The following is a 20,443-nucleotide window of genomic DNA, read 5'->3' on the forward strand; positions in this document are numbered from 1 at the left end:
TCCTACACCCAGAGATCTGCCTGCCTCTGCCTCCCAAATCCTGGGTTTAAAGCCTTTGTCACTACACCCAGCTTCTCCAGACACTTTGGAACCCATTTTGATCAAACTCTTGCATCAAGGTCTCCAGGAAATACTGTATTTCTAAACCTGAGTTGGGGTCTTGTTTTGTTTTTTTGAGTCTTTTTTTTTTTTTCCTTACAGGGTTTCTCTGTAGCTTTAGAGCCTATCCTGGAACTCACTCTGTAGCCCAGGTTGGTATGGAACTCACAGAGATCTGCCTGGCTCTGCTTCCTGAGTGCTGGGATTAAAGGCGTTATGTATCCCAGGGTAGATTCAAATTCACTAAGTAGCCAAGGCTGATCTTGAACTTCAGATCATACTGCCTCCATCTCCTGAGGGCTGGGATTAGAGATACATTCCACCACACACAGTTTAAATATTTCTTCTCTTTAATTGACAAGTATTTGTGGATCACAATATGGGGCTTTGCTTTAAATTATTCTGACCCTGGAAGAGTAGGTGGAGATATGGGACAAGATTGAGTGTGAATGTGGTGCCAGGGCCCAGGTGTGGAGGCCAGAGACAACTTTCTAGAGTTTGTGTCTCCTTCCACCAGGGATCTGACAGTCTAAGTCAGCTGTCCACTTTTAATCCATCTTACCAGACCAAAATTACCCAATGTTAATAAGGGATAACTGAGATATTCAGTCTATTACTCTCTGCATTTATATATAATTTACCCTTTAACGCCAGCACTAAGGAGGCAGAGGCAGGTAGATTTCTGTGAGTTTGAGGCTAGCCTGGTCTACAGAGTGAGATCCAGGACAGGTACCAAAACTACAAAGAGAAACCCTGTCTCACCCCCCACCCCCCCACCCCCTGCAAAAGTTAAAGTAAACAAGATTAATGTATATACTGTATATATAATATACATTAATGTGCAGTCACATTTCTGAATGCATCCAGCCCTGTCACCATCTTGAACTTCAAACACATATTTTCTTTTTTTTTCAGTTCCTGTCTTTTATTTATTCATACAACACTACTTGTCTTCTTTGTTGAAGCAGCAAGTCAGACAACCCTTGCCACAGTAATGTCTGTCAAAGTGGCTAGCTATGAAAACTCTAACACCACAATCACCAGGATGACACTCTCAGTGAAGGCAACTAATTCTGCCATTTCCATCCACCTATATATACAGCCAACTTAACCTTCGTTCTCTTATGCTTATCCTTCTTGGCAGTGGTGTAAGAGTTCTTCCTTTTCTTGGCACCACCAGGAAGTTTCAACAGAAGATGGAGAGTGGACTCCTATTGAATGTCCTCGTCAGTCTGCTGATCAGGGGGAATTCCTTCAATGTCCTGGATCTTGTTCTTCACATATTCTGTGGTGCCGAGGGTTCAACCTCAAGTGTGATGGTTTTCCCTTAATGAAAATCTGCATCTGGGCAGCAGTTACACCACAGATGGCGGATTGGAAAGGAAGCCAATGGCCTGAAATACAGCTCTATTGGTTTGCCAGTCACACTGTGCTTACAAATGAAGTCTACATCCTGTCTTTCCACACAAGAGTCAAACTGCCTGCCTAAACACACACACACACACACACACACACACACACACACACACACACACACACACACAAACTGTTCCTTCCCTGTGGCTCCAGGTCTCTGTAAATGACAATATTATTTAGCCAATTGCTCAAATTGATAACTTGGAAACATCCTTGACTCCCCTCTGTGGAGATGGTACAGCAGGTAAAGGCAGCTGCTACCAAACCTGACAACCCGAGTTGGGTCCCTGAGTACCTATGGAAGAATGAGACAACTGACTCACTTAACTTGTCCTCTACCTCCACAAACCCAGCATGCACAAGTGTGACTACACACAATACATAAATAAATGTAATGAAAATAATTTTAGGGACTGGAGATATGGGTTAGTAGTTAAGTGTGTATTGTTCTTCCAGAGGACCCAAGTTAGGATCCTAACACCCACATCAGTTTCTTCACAGATGCCTGTACTCCAGCTTCAGGACTTCTGACACCCTCTTCTGGCCTCCCCTGAACCTAGAAACACCTACACACACAAACACTCTCCAACTACTACCTTCCACATGGCTGAAACAATCTAACCTCCATGAAATTGTCAGTTAATATGGAGAGAGAGAGAGAGAGAGAGAGCCAGCTACCTAATGGTTATCTTCTGACACAGAGCTTTGCAATCCCAGGACACTTCTGCTTCCTCATGAGTGAGGACTGGTTTATTATGTGATACAGGAATGGGATTAACAAGGGTGGTTGACTAAGTGTACACATCATATGAGTGTGTTTTTCTTTAATGAGTGGGTACTGGCAGTGACGGCACATGCTTATAATCCCAGCACTCAGAAGTCTGAAGCAGGAGTATTGCTAGAGCTTGACACCAGCCTGAGATACAAAGCAAGGCTTTTTCTCAAAGAGAAACAAAAATTCAAAGTATCAGGTAGAAACAGGGTAGAAAAGGGAACAATGAGGCTAAAGAAGTGAAAGCAGGGGCTGGAGAGAAGGCTCTGCAGTTGAGAGCTGAGGTTCTTAATTTAGTTCAGTTCCAGAGGTGTTCAGTTGGATTCCCAGCACTGACTTGGCAGTTCACAACTGCCTGTAACTCTAGTTCCAGAGAGTTAGACATTCTCTTAGACATACATGTTGTTGGTTGTTTTCACTCTTTGGTCTTTGAGGGGCCTGACACCCAGCTCACAAATAACTACACGGAGTCTTATTCTTCCTTATGAATGCCTGGCCTGAGCTTGGCTTTTTCTTGCCAGCTTTTCTTAACTTAAATGATCCCATCTACCTTTTGCCTCTGGCTTTTACCTGTCTCTATTACCTTTCTTTTCTTTTTACTCTGTGGCTGGCTGTGTAGCCGGGAGGCTGACCCTGGAGTCCTCCTCCCCTTCTCCTTTTCTTGCTCCTTTTTTAGCCCCACCTATCCTTTCTCCTGCTTTGCTATTGGCCATTCAGATCTTCATTAGACCAATCAGGTGTTTTAGACAAGCAAAGTATCATAGCTTCACAGAGTTAAACAAATGCAACAAAAAAGAATGCAACACATGCATGCAGGAAAAACACCCATACACATAAAATAATGAAAACAAAGTTTTAAAAAGTGGAAGTTACCTTAATGTTTATCTTTCAGAAACTGAGATCATATCTTTCATGGGAACTACTTTGCACATGCGAACCACAGACATACTGGAAGAATCAAAGGTGACTGTCAGCTCTGAAGGTCAAGTTGGAATGTATCAACAGTCACTTCACAGATTAAGCTATTTCACACACCATGGATTTCCAAACCACAGAGTGACAGGATCTTCCTCCCCTAAGGCTGAAGACAAATCTTCATAGAAAATAAATCAAGAGAGGCTGGGCAGATGGCTCAGTCATGGAAGTGCTTGTCATGTACGTGTGAGCAACTGAGCCTGGAGTGCTTGTTGCCCCTAAAATAAGATAAGAAAAGACAAGAAAGAAAAACAAAAGAAGGAAAGAAAAGGAAAAAATTCAGGCACAGCAGTAATCTGGTAATATGAGCACTGGGAAGGTGGAGACAGGAGGGGCTCTGAGGCCTGTCAATCATCCAATCTAGCTCAATAGTGAACTACAAGTTTATCCACAGACTTTTCTTATCATCATCATCATCATCATCATCATCATCATCATCAATCATGTTATTCAGCAAACACACACACACACACACACACACACACACATACACACACACACAGAGAGAGAGAGAGAGAGAGAGAGAGAGAGAGAGAGAGAGAGAGAGAGAATATAGTTTAAAAATTTTTTAAAGTATTTAGCTAGTGGTAGTCCAGTACTTTAATCCCATTACTCAGGAGTAGAGTCAGGCAGATCTCTATAAGTTGAAGCCAGTCATTCCTACAAAGTGAGTCCCAGGACAGCCAGGGGTACACAGAGAAACGATGTCTCAAAACAAACAAAGAGACAGACAGACAGACAAACAGACAATCAAAAAAGTAGAGGGTGGAGAGATGGCTCAGTAACTACGAGTGTTTGCTGCTTGTGCAAAGGTTTTAAGTTCCATTCCTAGCAACCACATGGTAGCTCACAGTCACCTGTCACTCCATCCTGAGGTGATCTGAAGCCCTCCTCTGGCTTGTGTGGGCACTGCAGACATATGTGGGCATGATTGACTCTCACCCCACCTTTACCCACATATACATGTAAATAATAAAAAATAAAAATGTAAAAATTTACTGAATGGGTAAGATAAGAAACATTTCATGAAGACACGAAACATTGATCTCTGACATCAACACTCATGGTCACACATGCAACAGGTACACACACGTGATTGTGCACACACACACACACACACACACACAATTGCACAAAAAGCAATTGAATTAAGCCCACCAATCTTCTCACAATGACATCTTCAGAATAACTTCTATTCATTGCTATGGCTGGATTAGAATCATCACAGTCAATTCATTTGAAAGGAAGAAACATCAATTCTGGGTAAGTGCTACAATGGAATAGATGGATACTTACAGTATCTGCCATGCCTTGGAAAAGGAAACAGAAATGTCACCTTCCTGAAACCCAGGACTCTGCAAAAACCAGACACACATAGGACCTGGATGTCAAGACCTTGTTCTCCATCTCCTAAAAAAGTTGCAGGGAGAAATCAAAGGCTTGGACTGTTGGTAACCGGCATCTTCTCTAAGAGGGAACTGGCTTAAGTCTCAAGGGGGTTTGAAGGAGGATGTCCCCATAGACTCAGATATTTAAACACGTGGTCCCCAGTTAGTGTCCTGTTTGAGGATGATGTGGGAGGTGCAGCCTTGCTGTAGTAAGTGTATCACTGGGGTGGGCTTTAAGGGCTCACAGCCTTGCCTCACTTCCAGGTTGCTCTCCCTGCTTCCTGTTTGCAGTGGAAGCTGTGCTCTCTCTCAGCTTCCTTCTCTCTGATGCCATGCCCTTCTGCCATGATGAACTCCTATCCCTTTGCAAACATAAGTCCATATAAACTCTACATAAGTTGGTTTTCACCATAGTGTTTTTTTTTTTTATTAAAGCAACAGAAAAGTGACTTATACAGGGTGAGACCCCTCCCCCCTTTTCTATTAGAGTCATGAGCAGGAAGGCATATGCCTGCAATGCCAACACTCAGGGTCTGGGGTGGGGAGATCAAGTTCCAGGCCAGCCTGAGCTACATGGAAAAATCCTGTATCCCCAAACAAAATAAAACAAAACCCGTGGGGATGTGGTTTGCAACATGGAGCATTTCAATAGCAAAATCTATTAAACCCCTCTACAAACCTCTCAGGGAACTAGGTGCCATCTTACCTCCATTGTGTGTTTCCCAATCTCTAGAGGCAGGATATAAATTCCAGGTATTTTCTTTTGAACCATCATATCAATGACATCTGTATTTAAGGGGTCTCCTAGCCAACAAAATGATGAAAATCATGAACCAAAATATTATTTAATTATTTTTATTTTACATTTATGGATGTTTTTTCTGTATGTATGTCTGTGCACCCCTAGTGTGTAGTAACCACAGAGGCCAGAAAAGAATCTCAGGTCCTCTGGAACTGGAGTTACAAACACTTTTAAGCTGCCATGTCAGTGCTGGGAACCGAACCCAGGTTCTCTAGTGCTGCTAACCACTGAGCATCTATCTATCCCTGCCAAACAGAAATTTATTTTTATTTTATTTCATTTTTTAGGTTTTTTTTAATTGAGTTTCTCTGTGTAACAGTTATAGCTGTTTTAGAGACCCACAGAATTTTCCTAGTGAGAACTTACTCAGGGTCTGAGAATCTGAGCTTGCTTTACCTAGCAGGGCTGCATAAGGGAATGATTGAACAATGGGCATGGTTACCAGGTATCTGGAAGGGTCTCCACTAGTCTGTGTTATGCTTTGATGGCAAGGGGGAGGTCCTTTGCCCCATCACTTTGCATTGTTATAAAAAGCCCTTTTGAAGAGATAGAAGGTGGATTTTGATCCAGGTCGAGCTGAAGCTATCCTGTGTTTCTGTCTGTCTGCTCTCTGCTATTTTTCTACCTAAAAGTTTTCTTATTCCTCTCTTTTCTTGATAGGAACCCTTTTAAAAGGTGGGATATGGACTCCTACAGGCTGTCCTGGAACTTGCTTTGTAGACCAGGCTGGTCTTGAACTCACCGAGATCTCTAGGCCTCTGCCTCCTGAGTGCTGGGATTAAAGGTGTGTGCCACCACCACCTGGCTCAAACACCAATTCCTAAAATCCATCATTAAAACCCAACACAAAAGGAAGAGACGTCGATTTGGTATTTACATATGAAGAAAATATTAAAAGTCCTTGATTCTTACAATTAAACCACGGTTTCTATTAGAACACAAACATTGTATGCACAATCAAAGATCTGAGTTCGTAACATACAGTAGCCTGAGGTCTGAGCAGATGTTGAGGCAGCATTTGCCGGCACTCATGGCAGGACAGCATGCACAGTGCAAAGTGCATGTGTTTGGTGTTCAGAACCAAGGCTGCAGTGGAGTGGGAGATGCACATACTGCCAAAGGACTCCTTTCACTTCACCTTTAATTTTGGATTAATTTTTTATCATTGTGGGTTCACAATACTGTTGTCACATTATTCTCAACCCCCATTCAGTTACATAATCCCCATGGGGTCTCACCCCACAGTATAAGAAGCTGGAACCAGTCGGGTGTTGGTGGTGCACGCCTTTAATCCCAGCACTCAGGAGACAGAGGCAGGGGGATCTCTGTGAGTTCAAGGCCAGCCTGGGCTACCAAGTTCCTGGAAGGGCACAAAGCTACACCAAGAAACCCTGTCTCAAAAACTAAAAAAAAAAAAAAAAAAAAAAAAAAAGCTTGAACAAGTGGGTGAGGTCAGTCTCCAGAATAAAAGAGAATATTTGTACAACACGTTTCTGTGCTTCTCAAGGTAGTATGAGAATGAGTGGGTGGAGTTAAGGTGAGTTAGGTCAAGAGTCTTAAAAGCCACCCAAGTCCGCGCATTTGAGTCCACCCACTGCCGGTGGAAGTCAGACAGAAAAGTTGCACGTGGTAGATGCAGAAGTGGGGAAGGAGAAGGGTTTAGAGCTTTAGCAGAAAGCTTGGAGATAAAGTAACTCTTATTTGTCCATTTGCTGGCAGAAGTTTCCACGACACTGTTATGTAGAGAGCCGCGTGTATCCGCACCCTAAAGATGGCTCTGGCTTCTACCCTCTGCCTTCCCGATGGCAAACACTCTTTATGGTAAACAGCTCCTTATTTGGCTATGGCTGGATTCGTGTGTTGCTGGCATATGCGTGAACCTGTGGACAGTGCCCACGTGGCTGCCTGGGGTTGGCAGCCCAGCCCTACTTAGGTGCTGGGAGAGGCTTGCCCCAGGCGAGAGAGACACAATGCAATTAATCAAAGGTCTGAATAAACTGTGATGAGAAGGATCCCGGTGTCGAGTCTTCCTTGCTGGTCGAGGCGGGCGCGACAAGTGGTGGCCTTGTACGGGGAAAACGGAGAAACGAACGTATGGGGATAATTACCACGGCTCTCTCCGGATTCAGAACTCATTACAGTCAGGCGGTATACCGGTAAGTCCTCAGAAAAAACTGGGGATCCGCGACAAAAGCGGGTAACGCTCACCTGTAGAAGGGAGAGCGGGATAGCAGAGCTGCGATAAAAGCAGACGGGTAATTCTAGAGCCGAGATAAAAGCGGACGGGTAATTAGACAAAACAAACAGGGAAACCGGAGGGCTGGAGCAATTCTGCAGAGGCTCTGAGAAACCTCCGAGAAACTTCTCAAATTGAGAAAAGAAAAAAAAAAAAAGTATACTAACATGGGCGCCTCCTCCTCGCACCAAATTTTTTTGGCTCTTAACGAGCTGCTTCTCTCTAAGAAACTGAAAATAAAAAAACGCACCTTAGAACGATTTTTACAACAGTGTGATGTAATTGCTCCTTGGCTTGCAATTTCAGGAAGCCTCACAGTGCCTTCCTGGGAGAAATTGGGAAGAGACCTAGATTTGGATACTGGAGCAGAACGCAGGTGCAGATCGCAGTATCATAGCTAGCAAAGATTGGCCTTGAGGTTGGCCTATACAGGCTTCCTCACAAACATTGCAGGGACTGGGTTATGCCAGTGTTCCAAATGTTAGTGCAAATTTGTTAAATTGGCAAGATTCTGAAGGTCACTCTGGCGTTATGCAACCCTATGTCCTTGAGCTTCCAGTGTCCCTCTGGGGGAGGGATCTTATGAAATCCATGGGCTTTCAGTTAAGTAATGAATACTCCAAAGAATCTAAAAATATTATGAAAAACATGGGGTGTCATCCTGATTTTGGCCTGGGAAAATTTTTACAAGGCAAAAAGGAGCCAATACAAACAGTACCTAGGAAACCCAAACAAGGGTTGGGTTTTTCCTAGGGGCCGCTGAGGAGGGCATTCCCATAACTTGGGTAACAGAGGAGCCAGTTTGGGTTCCTCAGTGGCCACTCTCCTCTGAGAAATTACATGCTGCATATCAATTAGTGAAAGAACAATTGGAGAAAGGGCACATTAAACCCTCTCTTTCTCCCTGGAATACACCCATATTTGTCATCAAGAAGAAATCAGGAAAATGGAGATTGTTACATGATCTTAGAGCTATAAATGAGCAAATGAGAATTATGGGACCTGTACAGCGTGGTCTTCCATTGCTGTCAGCCTTGCCTGAAAATTGGCCTATTATTGTGGTAGATATTAAGGACTGCTTCTTTTCCATTCCACTGAATAGCAAGAACAGTGAGAGATTCGCTTTCACTTTACCATCCACTAATCATGAGGAACCTGATAAAAGATATCAGTGGGTTGTATTGCCACAAGGCATGGCCAACAGTCCTACAATGTGTCAATTATTTGTAGCAACTGCTTTAGAACCTTTGAGAGCACGTTTTCCTGGCTTAAAATGCCTCCATTATATGGATGATATACTGTTAGCAGCTAAGGAAGAGAGCATTCTTCAAGAAGCATATAGCTCACTTGTAGAACTGCTAAAGCAAAAGGGACTCTGTATTGCCCCTGAGAAGGTGCAACAGAGCAAAGTTGTCAATTATCTTGGCTCTAAAATAACTAAACATCATATCATGCCACAAAAGGTGGAGTTAAGGAAGGATCATCTTTGCACATTGAATGATTTTCAAATATTATTAGGAGATATAAATTGGATAAGAGGAAGTTTAGGAATGGCCAATTATGAGTTAAAACCATTATATGATATTTTAATTGGAGATGCAGCCTTGGATTCACCGAGGCAATTAACCAATGCAGCCCGAGAAGCCTTAACAAAATTAGAAGATAGACTACAAAGAGCTTTTCTTCAAAGAGTGCAAAATAATGATGATATTACCCTGTGCATTTTGCCTACCCAGTTACAACCTACGGGAATTTTATGGCAAAAAGGACCCTTGTTATGGATTTATACTAAAATCTCACCTGCAAAATCAATTGAGTATTATCCTATTGCTGTGGCATTACTTGCGCAACAGAGTATTCAACAATGTTTACAATATTTTGGGACATCACCACAAACGCTAGTTGTTCCTTATGATTCTACTCAAGTCAAGGTATTATGTGCTGCCATAGATGATTGGGCAATTCTGCATTGTACCTATCCAGGACACATAGATTGCCATTATCCTAAACATCCACTATTAACTTTCTTTAAAGAACATCCTGTAGTTTTCCATAAAGTAACTGCTTCAAAGCCCATTCCAGGAGCAAGTGTTATATTTACAGATGGGTCTAAGACAGGCTGTGGTGCTTATATGGTGGATTCTAATGAACCTGTAAAGCATCAATTCTTGCCAGGTGCACCTCAACAGGTGGAGCTTTCAATAGTTCTTGAAGTTTTCAAGGCTTGTCCATTTGCATTTAATTTAGTGTCAGTTCTAGTTATGTTGTTAATGCTTTAAAAAGCCTTGAATGTACAGGGCCCATCAAATCTTCTAGCCCGGTTAGCTCATTGTTTGGCCAATTACAGAAACTGATCTGGCAACGTAAAAATCCCTTTTTTGTACAGCACATCCGTGCACATACTAGTCTGCCAGGTCCATTGGCTGAAGGCAATGATATAGTAGATCAGTGTACTAGACAGAAATAGATGTTTGTGGCTTCTGCCATACAACGAGCACATGCTTTCCACAAAGAATTTCATGTTAATGCAAGGACATTACAACAAAAGTTTTCTATCTCATGTGCGGAGGCACAAAAGGTGGTACTAGATTGTTCCCAATGTGTCATTTTTCATCATCCTTCTAGATTAGGAGTTAACCCTCGTGGTTTGCTCCCCTTAAAAATATGGCAAATGGATGTTACACACATCTCTGAATTTGGACGTGTCAAATATGTACATGTATCTGTTGATACCTGTTCTGGAATCATTCATGCCACCCCAATGGCAGGAGAAAAAGCCTCTCATGTCATTGCTCATTGCTTAGAAGCTTGGGCAGCATGGGGTAAGCCTCAACAGTTAAAAACAGACAATGGTCCTGCATATACTGGACAGAAGTTCACTTCCTTCTGTCAACAGATGAATGTGCAACTTGTACATGGCCTACCATATAATCCACAAGGTCAAGGCATTGTGGAGCATGCTCATCGCTCCTTGAAGGAGTTGCTTCAAAAACAAAAAGGGAAAATAGGCTATGGCCGTACCCCTAAGGACAGACTTTCTCTTGCATTATTTACTCTGAATTTTTTGAATTTGGATGCTTCCAATTGTCATGCTGCAGATTTATCTAAAAAGTTGTCTAGTTATCTTTTAGGTAATTGGACCGGAGAGTTTGATAACCTGATGGACCAGCTGAGAGTGGCTATTGTCACGGTGAATTCGACTCCAGTGGATACCAGACTGGTGGAGGGATTGTCTTCCTGGATTGCTACAGCCATGGATCACATGAAGGAGTGGGCGGGAATAGGAGCCCTAGTAGGCTTACTGGTGCTCACCTCCCTAGTATGCTTGTGGTGCATTTGTCACATTAGGATCTCACAGCGTCGCCATGCAGCCATGATTGTCCAAGCCTTTATGGCCATTGATGCAGGACAGTCTCCCCAAGCCTGGTTGGCTACTTTAAAAGATATTTAGGCACAGGATGCGAGGCCTGCACACTGCACTTGAGGTTATGATACGCTGACCTCAAGAAGAGCAAGTCTGATTGCATGTGGGTTGGTACCCTAACTCCCACCTCTGTGAAAAGGGTATCGGACGGGTCTAGTGTTCTCTGGGTGGACGACGCCTGGACAAACATTAGTACATGTTCCATTTTAGCAGAGATCAGACCTCTACTCTTGCCTGTTGCTCTGTGAAACAAAAAGGGGGAAACTGTAGAGAGCCGCGTGTATCCGCACCCTAAAGATGGCTCTGGCTTCTACCCTCTGCCTTCCCGATGGCAAACACTCTTTATGGTAAACAGCTCCTTATTTGGCTATGGCTGGATTCGTGTGTTGCTGGCATATGCGTGAACCTGTGGACAGTGCCCACATGGCTGCCTGGGGTTGGCAGCCCAGCCCTACTTAGGTGCTGGGAGAGGCTTGCCCCAGGCGAGAGAGACACAATGCAATTAATCAAAGGTCTGAATAAACTGTGATGAGAAGGATCCCGGTGTCGCGTCTTCCTTGCTGGTTGAGGCGGGCGCGACACTGTTATGCAGCCAGATTTACTGTTACCTGCCCCATCTGCCAATGTAAGTGGGTGGTATCCACCCGTTTTTCCCATGGCTGTAGCTGAGAGAAAAATAAAAAATAAAAAATTAAAATAAGAAACTGGGATCAGACTTCAACTCGGGCATCCCAGAGAATGAAGAGAGATCTAAGAATCAGCTCAAGTCACCATTCCTCCTCATCAAGGGAATGTAAGAGCTGTGGCTACATGGCTGTTGGTCCACCTGGTAGACCCGAGATGACATTTTTCTCTTTGTCAGGAGCAAAAATGTGCCTGCCATTGCCAGCACAGCCCGAGGACAACCCCTGGGGTGTCCGTCACAAAGAATATAGCCCAGACAACAGCCATGAGAATGGCTGACTCACTGTGAAGAATCATGGTGGTATCAGGGTAGTTGTATAGGGGTCCCTGGCTGACCTGAACTCTCAGAGATTTCCTGCTTCTGCTGCCAAGTGCTGACATTAAAGTTGAGTGCTACTACAACTGTCTGGTGAAGCATTTTACACATCATTTTGGAAGTGTGTATTATCATTTTATTCTGCTTTGGAAAGTTGTGTTTCCATAGTGGACATGGTGGCACATGCCTGTAATTCTAGTATTTGGGAGGCAGAGACAGGAAGATTGCCCTAATGTTATACACAGCTATTTCCAGTCCAGCCAGGACTATATAATGAGTATCTATGATTAAAAAATGAAAGTACTTGGGTGGGGTGGGGTGCTTGGGACTCAGCAATTAAGAGTACCAGCTGTTCTTCCAAAAACAAAATGGTTTAACTTTGTGGATCAGCACTGCACTGTGGATCTGAATGTTCAAAGGGATTCTGATGCACTCTTCAGGCTTCCATGGGCATCAGGCATTCCTGTGCAACACAAGTATATATTCATTCAGAACATCAACACACATTAAGTAAATAGTAAGTGAGTAAATGATTAATAAATAAAAAGATCCAAAAAATGGCTGGGATAGTTTAGTCAGTAAGATGCCTGCCTTGTAACTATGAGAGTTCGGGTTTGATCCGCAGAACCTGGGTGAAAATTCCAGACAGGGTGGTGAGTGCCAGTAATCCTAGCACTGGGCAGGCAGACAAGGCAGATTCCCAGGGAATTCTGGCCAACCAGTATAGGCTACTTGCAAGTTCCAGGCCAGTGAGAGACCCTGTCTGAAAAGTAAGTAGGTAGCTCCTCAGGAATGACATCCTAGGCCTCCACATCACAGGCACACAAACAGACAGACAGACAGACAGACAGACACACACACACAGAGTGTGAGTCTTGCTATGTATCCATGCTGTAAAACTACAAATTATACAGAAATGTATAATGTAAAAACTGAGCTGGGTATGGTGGTCCAGGCCTATAATCCCAGCACTTTCAAGGCAGAGGCAGGAGGAGCAAAGAGTTGAAGGTCATCCACAGCTACACAGAGTGTTCCAGGACAGCCTGGGCTACAAGGCAGAGACCTATCTGGTTTTTTCCTCAATCCCTCTCACCTTATATTTGAGATAGACTTTCCAATTATACTTGGAACTTGCTAATTTGGTTAAACTGTCTGGCCAGCAAGGTTCAGGGATCCCTTGTCTTTATTCTCAGCACAGGGATTACAAGTGCATGTCCTAATACTTGTAGAGGTGGGATCCTGCTGTGGAACAATCTTTTTGTACACTATGAATATGTATTACTCTCATTGGCTAATAAAAGCTGATTGGCTGGTAGACAGGCAGGAAGTATAGGCAGGAAAACCAGACTAAGAGGATCGTGGGAGGAAGAAGGGCAGTTTCACAGGAGTCACAGGCATGGCTAGACAGATGCAGAATAAGTCAGACACACAAAATGGGGTAGAGGTAAAAGCCACAACCATCAGGACATCACATAGATTAATAGAAATGGTCAAGTTGTAAGATCTAGTTAGTAAAAAGCCTCAGCTATTGGCTGAGCATTTATACTTAATGTAAGCCTCAGTGTTTTTATTTGGGAACTGCTGATGGGACAAAAACTTCTGCCTACAAATGGCATCCAATGTGGGCCAAGGTAGATCCACATACACCCAAGAAATCTTTAAAAAGGTTCTAATCATAGAAAAAGGATCCAAAAACAGCTTTCTAGTCCTTAGTTTCTCATGCCAGTGCAGTACTGGGATGCATCTCATGGTCACTGCCTGTAGTCTTGAGCTTCCAGCACCCCAAGAGAGAAGCTGCATGGGAGGTTCCCTCAATTTCTCACAACAGCCACAGTACAAAACAGTGTCTCCTGACAGCTGCCCCCAACCACCATGCATGCATGCCATGTTCCCCCACCATGTGCTAAGCTGAGCAATGTTGGTAGGTGACATAGTAGTTTAAAATTTCTCTCATGTGATCAAAAACAATACAGATATACAGTAAATACAGATTCAGATGGAAAAAGGTCACTAGATGGGTTACAGTGTGTTTAAAAATATACATAGGCTTGGGAGAGAAAAGAAAAAGGGTATATAAAAATAGTTTAAAAATGAAGTAGGGGGCTGGAGAGATGGCTCAGTGGTTAAGAGCACTGGCTGTTCTTCCAGAGGCCATGAGTTCAATTCCCAGTGACCATATGGTGGCTCCCAACCATCTGTAATAAGATCTGGTGCCCTCTTCTGGCATGCAGCCAGAACATGTATAAATAATAAATAAATCTTTAAAATAATGGTAATTGAAATGAATGATAAAAGGCACTGGTGGCAATGCTGGTTACTGGCACTGGTTACTGCAAGAAAAGGTCATGAGTCATGTGCCATAGCTGCCTAGTAGCAAAGAACTTTATTAGGAGGAAGAGGGGTTGGGGATTACAAGAGAGCCAGGCCTGGGAATGGAGCATGCGATAGGGAAAGATGGTGGGAAAGAGACAGAGCAAAACAGAGAGAGAGAGAGGGTGGGGTCTGTGTCCAGCTTTTTAAGGGTTTCTGGTGAACATGCACAGGTGGGCTTGTGGGGCCACCACACATACATTGATTGCTTGACCTTGCCACATGTATGTAGCTGCCAACTAGCAATGATGACATAAGATGCAAGACTCATTGCTTAACTTCTGAACTGCACATATGTAGTCATGCAGCTGGAGTAAGGGCAGAATTCTCACAGTAATGTCCTTTTTAAAAAGGGAATAAAGTAGGCCCCTAGGATCCATCCCTGGGACACTACCAGTCACCGGGAACCCCCACCCAACTCTGTCTCAGTTGTAGCCAGCAGACAACACTCCTGCAGGACGACCCCCCTCACCAAAAACCCCCACCAGACCCTGCAATCTACATGCCCTGCCCCAATCCCCATCTTCCTGAGACACCAGAAACTTCCTGAGTCAAGGAAACCAAACTGCCAGCTGTCATTGAACAAAGAGCTCTCATTGGACCAAGAGTAACCTCCTGAGATGGAATCCATCAGCCCTCATTAGACCAAGTATGGATTTCTGAGATATAGAATCTGCCACCTCTCACTGGACCAAAGGAGGCTTCCTGAAAAATAGAATCTGTCAGCTCTGACTGGATCAAGAGCCCTGATAAGACCAAGAGTGTCTCTGTGAGTCATAGAATCAACTAGCTTGGGTTGACCCCAAGAGCAGCTCCCTGAGACACAGAATCTGCCTGTTCCAATTAGACCAAGAGCTAAGATTGGACCAAGAGGGCCCCCCTGAGACAGAGACACAACAAGCACAAAGTGGGACCAATAGCAACTCGCTCAGACACAGGCACCTCTTATACCTATTAGAGGAGGAGATGGGCAGACATCAAGGTAAAAATACATACAACAACACAGAAAGCAATATGGCATCACCAAAACCTAGCCCTACTCCAACAGCAAGACCTGAACATCCCAATGTAGAAGAAGCAGAAGAAAGTGACCTTAAGAATAGCATCAGGAAGATGCTAGAGGCCTTTCAAGAAAAAATGAAAAATGAAATTGAGGAAAATACAAACAAAAAATAGAAGAAATCAATAAAGAAATAGAGGAAAAAACAAAAAAAAATTGGAAGAAATCAATAAATCCCTTAAAGAAAGTAAAGAAAACTATGAAAAAGCAATTAAACATGTGAGGGAAACAGTTCAAGACCTGAAAAGTGAAATAGAAACAATGAAGAAGACACAAATAGAGGGAACGCTAGAAATAGAAAATCTGAGTAAATGAATAGGAAACACAGATGCAAGCATAACCAACAGAATTCAAGAGATGGAAGAGAGAATCTCTGGTATAGAGGATACAATAGAGGAAATAGATTCATCAGTCAAAGAAAATACCAAAGCCAAAAAAGCCGTAACACAAACATCCAGGAAATTTGGGACACCATGAAAAGGCCAAATCTAAGAATAATAGGGATAGAAGAAGGGGAAGAATACCAACTCAAAGGCACAGAAAATATATTCAACAAGATAATAGAAGAAAACTTGCCCAACTTAAAGAAGGAAATACATATGAAGATACAAGAAGCCTATGGAACAGCGAACAGACTAGACCCCCCAAAAGTCCCATCGCCACATAATAATTAAACAACTAAACCTACAGAATAAATAAAGAATATTAAGAGCAGCTAAGGAAAAGGGCCAAATGATTTTAAGGCAAACACATCAGAATAACACCCAACTTCTCAATGGAGACTTTGAAAGCCAGAAGGACCTGGACAGTTGTAATGCAGACACTAAGAGACCATGGACAATAGCCTAGACTAATATACCCAGCAAAACTTTCAGTCACCATAGACAGAGTGAACAAGACATTCCAAGACAAAACCAGATTTAAACAATACCTATCCACAAATCCAGCCCTACAGAAAGCACTAGAAGAAAAAGTCCAACCTAAGGAAGTCAGATACACCCTTGAAAATACAGGCAATAGATAACACCACAGAAGTAAACACCAAGGAAGAGAAGTACACACATACTACCACCAAAAGATAACAGGAACTAACAATCACTGGTCATTAATATCCCTTAATATCAATGGACTTAATTCACTTATAAAAAGACACAGACTAACACAACGGATACTAAAGCAGGACCCATCTTTCTGCTGTATACAAGAAACACACCTCAATTTCAAAGATAGACACTACTTCAGAATAAAAGGCTGGAAAAAGTCTTTCAAATCAAATGGTCTTAAGAAGCAAGCTGGTGTAGCTTTCATAATATCCAACAAAATAGACTTCAAACTAAAATCAATCAAAAGATATGAAGAAGGACATTACATACTCATCACAGGAAAGATCCACTAAGATGAAGTTTCAATTCTGAACATTTATGCCCAAACACAAGGGCACCCACATATGTAAAAGAAACATTACTAAAGCTTAAATCACAATCAAACCTCACACATTAATAGTGAGAGACTCCAACACACCACTATCCACTGGACAGATGTGCCAGATCGAAACTTAACAGAGAAATAAGGGACTTAACTAATGTTATGACTCAAATGAAGTTAATGAATAACTACAGAACATTCCACCCTAACAAAAAAAATACCTTCTCACACCCCATGGAACATTCTCTAAAATCGATCACATACCCGGCCATAAAGCAAATCTCAACAGATACAAAACAATTGGAATAACCTTCTGTATTCTATCACACCACCATGGTTTAAAGTGAGATGTCAACAACAACAACAAAAAAAACTACAGAAAGACTGAAATCTCATGGAAACTGAATAATGCTCAACTGAATCACCAATGGGTTAAGGAAGAAATAAAGAAAGAAATTAAAGACTTCCTAGAGATCAATGAAAATGAATGAACTACATACCCAAACTTATGGAACACTATGAAAGCAGTGCTAAGAGGGAAATTCATAGCTCTAAATGCCCACATAAAGAAGTTGGAGAAATCTCACACTAGTGACTTACCAGCACACCTGAAAGCTCCAGAACAAAAAGAAGCAAAGTCACCCAGGAGGAATAGATGCCAGGAAATAATCAAATTAAGGCCTGAAATCAATAAAATAGAAACAAAGAGAACAATACAAAGAATCAATGAAACAAAGAGTTGGTTCTTTGAGAAAATCAACACGATAGACCAGACCAGCCCTTATCCAGACTAACCAAAAGGCACAGAGAGAGCATCCAAATTAACAAAATCAGAAATGAAAGGGAGACATAACAACTGACAATGAGGAAATGCAGAGAATCATCAGGTCATACTTCAAAAACCTGTACTCCACAAAATTGGAAAATCTAAAAGAAATGGACAATTTTCTGGATAGGTACCACATACCAAAGTTGAATCAAGACCAGTCAAACTATTTAAATAGACTAATAACCCCTAAGGAAATAGAAACAGTCATTAAAAGTCTCCTAACCAAAAAAAAAAAAAAAAAAAAAAGCCAAAGACCAGATGGTTTCAACACAGAATTCTACCTGCTCTCCAAAGAAGAGTTAATATCATACATTTTTTCATTTTTCTTTATTAAAAAATTTTCTACTCATTCCACATGCTGTCTACAGACCCCCCTCCTCCCTACTAACACCCCCAGCCCTCTTTCCCAAGCCACCCCCATCCCTACATACCCCAAATCGAGGTCTCCCATTGGGTATCAGCAGAGCCCAGCACACTGAGCCTAGGCAGGTCCAAGCCCCTTCCCACTGCACCAAGGCTGTGCAAGGTGTCACACCACAGGCACCAAATTCCATAGACCAGGGACAGATCCCAATCCCCCTGCCTGGGTGCCCCCCAAACAGTTTGAGCCAAACAACCATCTTCCATGTCCAGAGGGCCTAGTCCAGTCTCATGGGGGCTCCACAGCCACCAGACCACAGTACATGGGCTTCCACTAGTGTGGCCAGTCATCTCTGCATGTCCTCCCATCATGATCTCCATGTCCCTTGCCTGCAGTATCTTTCCTCTCTCTCATCAATTGGAAATCTGGAGCTCAGCCTGGTGCCTGGCCGTGGATCTCTGTATCTGCCTCCATCTGTCACTGGACAAAGGCTCTATGATGACAGCTAGGTTATTTTCTAGGCTGGTCACCAGAGTAGACTGGTCCAGGCACCCTCTAGACCACTGCCAGAAATCCAAGGTGGGGTCAACCTTATGGATTCCTGAAAGCCTCACCAGCACCCTGCCTCTTCCTATTCCCATGATGTCCTCATCTATCATGGTATCTTCTTCCCTGCCTTCCCACTCTGTCCCTGTTCCAGCTTGACCCTCCCATTTCCCTATGTTCTCATTTCCCACTCCTCACCCTCTGCCACCCCCCATACCCAGTCCACTCATGTGAGTCAATACCAATACTCTTAAATTGTTCCACACAATAGAAGAAACAGAAGGAAAGTTACCAAACTCCTTCTATGAGGCTACAGTTACTCTGATTCCCAAGCCAAACAAAGATGCAACAAAGAAAGAGAATTACAGACCAATCTCCCTCATTAACAATGATGCAAAAATACTCAATAAAATATTGGCAAACAGACTCAAAGAACACATCAAAACAATTATCCATTATGATCAAGTAGGCTTCATCCCAGAAATGCAAGAGTGGTTCAACATACGAAAGTCTGTCATTGTAATACACCATATAAACAAACTGAAAGAAAAAAAAACCCCATGATCATTTCATTAGATGCTGAAAAGGCCTTTGACAAAATCCAACACCCATTCACAATAAAGGTGTTAGAGAGATTAGGAATACAGGGCACATTCCTAAACATAATAAAGGCAATTTACAGCTTCTTCTTTTCAGCCAGCGCCAAGTGATGGACATCTCTCAAGACAACTGGCACAAGCGCCGCAAGACCGGGGGAAGGAGAAAGCCCTACCACAAGAAGCGGAAGTATAGCTGGGACGGCCTGCTGCCAATACAAAGATTGGCCCTCATCGTATACACACAGTCCGAGTCCAAGGAGGCAATAAGAAGCACCTTGCCCTAAGATTGGATGTGGGGAACTTTTCCTGGGGCTCTGAGTGTTGTACTCAGAAAACAAGGATCATTGATGTTGTCTCCAATGCATCCAGTAAGGAGCTGGTCAGCACCAAGACCCTGGTGAAGAACTGCATTGTTCTTATTGACAGCACACCATACCACCAGTGGTATGAGTCTCACTATGTGCTGCCCCTGGGCTGCAAGAAGAAGGGGGCCAAGCTGACTCCTGAGGAGGAAGAAATATTAAACAAAAAACGATCAAAGAAAACCCAAAAGAAATATGATGAAAGGAAAAAGAATGCGATTTTCAGCAGTCTTCTGGAGGAGTAGTTCCAGCAGGGCAAGATTTTGCCTGTATTGCCTCAAGACCAGGCCAGTGTGGTAGAGCAGATTGCTATGTGCTAGAAGGCAAGGAGCTGGAGTTCTATCTGAGGAAGATCAAAGCCTGGAAAGACAAATAAAGCATCACTCATGTAATAAAGGTGTTTATTGTTCTATAAAAAAAGCCAAATAAAGGCAATTTACAGCAAGCCAATAGTCAACATCAAAGTAAATAGAGAGAAACTCAAAATGATTCCACTAAAATCAGGAACAAGACAAGGCTGTCCACTCTCCCCATATCTATTCAATATAGTACTTGAAGTTCTAGTTAGAGCAATAAGACAACAAAAGGAGATCAAGGGGATAGAAATTGGAAAAGAAGAAGTCAAACTTTCACTATTTGAAGATAACATGATAGTATACATGAGTGATCCCAAAAATTCAACCAAGGAACTGATACAGCTTATAAACACCTTCAGTAATGTGGCAGGATACAAGATTAACTAAAAACAAAACAAAACAAAAACCAGTAGCCCTCCTATA

At 42.8% G+C, this 20,443-nt stretch overlaps 2 pseudogenes; one reads left to right on the forward strand and one right to left on the reverse strand.

Annotated features, from left to right (window-relative positions):
• Positions 1-1,042: 1,042 nt before the first annotated feature.
• On the reverse strand, positions 1,043-5,888 carry LOC118577992 (annotated as a pseudogene).
• A 13,524-nt stretch (positions 5,889-19,412) lies between these two features.
• On the forward strand, positions 19,413-20,040 carry LOC118578712 (annotated as a pseudogene).
• Positions 20,041-20,443: the final 403 nt, after the last annotated feature.

The sequence above is a fragment of the Onychomys torridus genome, chromosome 2, assembly GCF_903995425.1.
Source record: "Onychomys torridus chromosome 2, mOncTor1.1, whole genome shotgun sequence".
Lineage (NCBI taxonomy): Eukaryota > Metazoa > Chordata > Mammalia > Rodentia > Cricetidae > Onychomys > Onychomys torridus.